This window comes from Hipposideros armiger, unplaced genomic scaffold (genome assembly GCF_001890085.2).
Source record: "Hipposideros armiger isolate ML-2016 unplaced genomic scaffold, ASM189008v1 scaffold_14, whole genome shotgun sequence".
NCBI lineage: Eukaryota > Metazoa > Chordata > Mammalia > Chiroptera > Hipposideridae > Hipposideros > Hipposideros armiger.
The window spans coordinates 7,679,842-7,685,166 of NW_017731364.1; the positions used below are offsets into that span (position 1 = coordinate 7,679,842).

At 33.8% G+C, this 5,325-nt stretch overlaps 1 protein-coding gene across 1 annotated transcript in view; it reads left to right on the forward strand.

Moving 5' to 3' along the window:
• Positions 1-5,325, forward strand: part of CLDN16 (claudin 16) — a 34,678-nt gene that overhangs the window by 28,754 nt on the left and 599 nt on the right.

The following is a 5,325-nucleotide window of genomic DNA, read 5'->3' on the forward strand; positions in this document are numbered from 1 at the left end:
CAGCCCAGCTCCAGGTTGAGCTGTTGTTCAGCATCTTAGCTGTGGAGGGCAGTGTCACTGGCCCTCCCATGTGGGATCCGAACCGGGTCCCTCTGGCGTCCCAAGCCAGTTCTTAACCATCGCACCACTCGGCCGGCCCTCCACTTATAATTTAAAGCTTCCACTTAAAATACATTTAAGTTTGAAGCTGAATTGATTTATATATACATTAAATAAAAGTAAATAAAATGATTTTCAGGTATATAAAAAATGAGAAAGTCCATATTTGAGTGACTAAATTTTGGTATACAATAGGTTAATCAATGTAGTATTCTTTAAGTAAAATATAAGCTAAGCAAAAGGTACAATAGTTTATTAAATTTGATTGCTCATGAAAAGTAGAGCCACAAGCTAAGATTAGAGTTGGCAAGTAAAAAAAATGAACATATGCTCAAATTCAATACACAGGCTTGCTCCAGAGCTAAAAAATAAAAAAAAAGACTATTTTTTATTTGGCTATTTAAAACAGATTTCAGAAATCATATCATTTCATCCATAAATGCTTCATTATGTATATACAACAGATAAGGACTTTTTAACAATTTAACCACAGGTATTATCACAGTTAACAACATTAACAATGAACAATTCCAGGGCCAGCCGAGTGGCTCAGTTGGTTAAGAGCTCACTCAAGAAGAGTGTGAGCTCTGAGCAACAGCGGTTTGATTCCTCGCCCGAGCTGAGCAGCCGCTGAGCTGCCAACAGGTGGCAGGATGGCTCAGCTTTAAAAAAAGCAAAAAAAAAACCAAAAAACCCAAAAAATGAACAGTTCCTTAATATCAATTTTTCCAGCATCTAGTTTGTTCCAATTGTCTGAAAAATGTTCTTTTCAATTGGATCCAAAATTCAAGATCCAAAATATCTACACTTTGAAGTTGATAGACTCTTACATAAAGCACTGTAATTTTAATTTCTGCAATCTCTATCTGAATCAGGTTTAGAAACTTTTGAAAAATGCAAAGTACTATAAGGTTTCCTTTGCAAAAACTGGACTGCTTCCACAAAATTGACAGGTTAAATCTTTGTTGATAATACTTGGGGTGGGTAGCGGGAGTGAGAAAAACGAGTTGAAAAGGAAAATGGAATTTAAAAAAAAGGAAAGGGGAAATTTTGTGAAACAGCCTTCATACAGGTATAGGTAAAGAAAGGTGAAACCAAGAAAACCTGGCCCTTTACCTGATTTACTGAGTTTTCTGGAGGAGGGGCTGGATGGATATAGGTGGAAAGCTGAGGAGGATGGTTGAAATCATCAAACTTTTCTGTTATTTTCTAAATTAAGTTTTTGGATGCAAATTGTAGCTCAGAGAATTGGGGAAAGGCATTGAGAGATGCTCTACTTACAAATCATAGTTTTCTTTTTACTAAATTAAAACAAATAGTGTGCAATGCCTTTGTTTTTTAAAGCTATTGAATGGAAAGTATTGATTAGAGGAGAAAATCACAGAGGAAATCTATTTTATTGGAGAAGGGAAAAGCTTCAAGATTAGTAAACAAAAAACAAAACAAGCTAACTTGGTTAATAATACAGCAGAAATTGAAGCAGCCAGCAAAACTTGTCAAAACCAGACAAAGCCAAAAGGAAGAAAAACTAAGGAAAATAAAGCATTATTGGAAAATAAAAATCAGGGAGCTAAAAGTTAACATTAACACATAAAGTTAATATTCCAGTAATGGCCATTCTGAACATAATGCCAAGTCTTACTGCCTTCTCAGTGGATCCCACTCATTGTGCTAATAAAATTATAGTAAAATCATAGTATAACTATAAAATTATAGTAAAACTTTATATATAGAAGTAATGCTCCGCTAGAGCCTTACACAATTTAGTTCTGGTCTCAAACTATATACCTCAAATAACAAAACAAGAGCCCTGCAGTTACACAGAATCACCGTTTTTGGTGACCATCTATTATTATTGTGTCTGTTAGGTAGCTGCCCCATATGTTTACCAGCTTATTAAAGCATTCCTTTCAACCACATACTCTTCTTTAAAATAAAATCCTTATATCTACAGAAAGACCTATCACCCCAGTAATGTATTGTCATCCTTAAGAGACTGGCATCCCATCCCTTCATCCAATTCTCCTCATGAACTGATTTAGTTTGTTGGTCATGTCACAGGTGACAAGCATTCCACATACCGGGTAAGCATGCAGTCTTCCACTGATTATTTAAAACAAAACCCTAGGCTTTCTTATTTTGTGTCTCTAAAATTCTTGGGGAAAAAAAAATAGCTACAGTGCTTCTAAATCTTGAAGGCAATTAGTCAGTAGTACCCAAGACTCTTAAACAGCATAAATTTATCCAGATTTAGATGCATAAAAGAGAGCATAACTTGAATTGCACATGACTTCAGTTTTCAGATCTGATGGGAAAAATAAAAATGACTATTTATTAAATATAGAGATATGTAATTATATTAATTACTAAAGGAAGGGAAATGTTCTTAGTTTTGCTTATTGCATTCCTTAAACAGATTTTCCAAAGAGAAACCCCCTCCCATAAGCAATATAAAAAACTAAGAAATCTGCATTTATTGATAATTTCAGTGCTTCTGAGCAATACCATTTTCATCTTATTCAATAAGAATCTGACAATAAGAATCTGATACATGATTTACTTCATGAGTCAGAGAGTAGGTGTAGAATGACATAATTTTAGAAGAAAATAACTATTTTCTAAATGCGCAAATATAAATAAATTTTGTTTATCACCATAGTATTCCATTTTGTAAACGGATATTACTTTTATTCCATTTTCCCAGAACTATATTTAATAAAATAACAAAAAAATACTATTTTCCAGGATCCAGTATTAAATAGAAACGTAAAAAAAACTGTTTAGATTTATTTTGTATAAAATTACAAAGCAAAATAAATTTAAAAGTAAAAAATTCATTTGGAATGAATATTATATTTTCTTTATTCTGATTTTAAAAAATCATTCTCTATTGAAAGTAGGGTCTCCTAGCCAACACATGTTCATTGTCTCATTTTCTCTTATACTACCTGAAGTATTTCACATATTGCCTTAAATATAATATTCTGCTTGAGTTTCATTTCATTGTCTACGTGAATGTGATTCAGTCTTATGCCAGCTCCATTTCATTTCTGTGAAAGATATTGAATTTTAAAGTTGTCTTTTATAAAAGTTGTGCTCCTAACGCAAAGGGAAAAAAATGCAACTTCAAAACTGAAAATTAAATGGGAAATTGTGGTCAGGTAAAAAAGAAATAGGCTAGACCTATAGGGTCACTGCTGTAGAGGTGACATATCATATGAGCCTTGTGTATATAAATTACCCTGCCTTTCGCAGGCAACTCAAACTCACAAATCTCATCCTAAGAAGTGTGAGGATATTTCAAATGTTCTAGACTCTCTGATGGCAAGCATCTAATCTGATGCTCAGCTTCACTGTGAGCAACATGAGCTCAAGTACTTGATTCTTCTTTGCAAATTTGAATCTTATTATCTACTGTCTTAGGATCTGCCAAAATTCTGATATCATTGGTAACCCAGCTTCATGGTTTCATTTATCCACTAAATCGAATCTAGCTAATTAATGGGCTAGAATCACAGATAGGCTTTCATGCCCTCTGCTGGATGTTCAAAGAAAAAGCTACACCCTTTATTTAGCCCTAAGTAAACCTCATTTAAAAAATGGATGTCCTTTAACATGGGAAGGAAAAAAAAAAATCTAGTCCTGTCAAAATTAAAATCTGAGGCACCATGGTAAATAGAATTTTAACAATTTATTGATGAACTAAGATGCAGGCAAAGATTCACAGAGATCAGATGACAGAAAAGGAACACAGGTTTATCTCTTTTAATTCCTTTTTTAAATGTCATGATAATCATATAATCTAAGTTAGTTTTATTATTGCATTGTTTGCAGGTTTTTTTCTCTTTTTTAAAATTAAAGTTTATTGGGATGACAATGGTTAGTAAAATTACATAGATTTCAGGTGTGCAATTTTGTAATACAACATCTATATATCACATTGTGTGTTCACCACCCAGAGCCAGTTCTCTTTCCATCACCATATATTTGATCCCTTTTACCCTCATTTACCATCCCCTCTCCCCTCTTACCCTCGGGTAACCACTAAACTGTTCCCTGTGTCTATGAGTTTTTGTTTTTTCATTTGTTTTTCTTGGTTTTTTTGTTGTTGTTGTTTTCAGTTTTATATACCACATATCAGTGAAATCATATGGTTCTCAACTTTTTCTGTCTGATTTTATTTCACTTAGCATAATAATCTCAAGATCCACCTATGTTGTTGCAAATGGCATGATTTCATCTTTTCTGATGGCAGAATAGTATTCCACTGTGTATATATACCACATCTTCTTTTTAATCATCTATGGAAGGACTCTTTGGTTGTTTCCATGACTTGGCCACCATAAATAAAGCTTCAATGAACATCGGAGACTATATATCTTGACAGATAAATGTTTTCAGATTTTTGGGTAGATGCCCAGGAGAGGGATTGCTGGGTCCTATGGCGATTCTATTCTTAATTTTTTGAAGAACCCCACGCTGTCTTTCGTAGCAGCTGCATCGATGTTTACAGTAGTTTTCTGTGGACCTTAAAGAACATGTGCTACAAAACTTTTAAGTCTCTGTCTGAAGGTCAGAGCAAAGTGGTGGAAACTCTAGTATCATTAAAAATAATACTGAGTTTGTTGGAGAAATATATCCAGACCTTGTACAATAACTGGCATATAGTAGTCATTCACTAAGTATTTCTTAGGCAATAAATGAGAATGCAACCTGTGGTATTTGATAAGAAATCTTTGTCAGAAAAAATTTCTATGAAAACAAACTCTTTTTCTATCAGTCCTCCCCACCTGCCTAAACCCTATCCCCATGCTCCCTCTCCAATCCTTATAAGTAAACGAAGCAGTCACATGCCAAGCATGTAGTTTGCTTAGACTTGCCCTGACACATGAATGCAACTCACTTAGAAATAAATTCCGATCACTTCAACCGGGACTTTCACTAACTTCTGCCAACACCAGCTGCTGAATCATTAGCCCGTTTCCAGATATGCTTGCATTTTTCTAGGTTTAAATTATAATCACTGCCTGTTCTGCAATTGGAATGGATTTTAATATAGATAACTTATAGGCTATAAACAAAAATTCAGAAACATGGATAAAAAATTAAATCACCTGTAGCCTCCCCACTTAAAGATATTTGTGCTTAACATTTTATTTTTCTTTTAGTATAATTTTCTTTGTTTGCTTGCAATTGCAAGCTATAACTTTGCCAAACATTTATCTG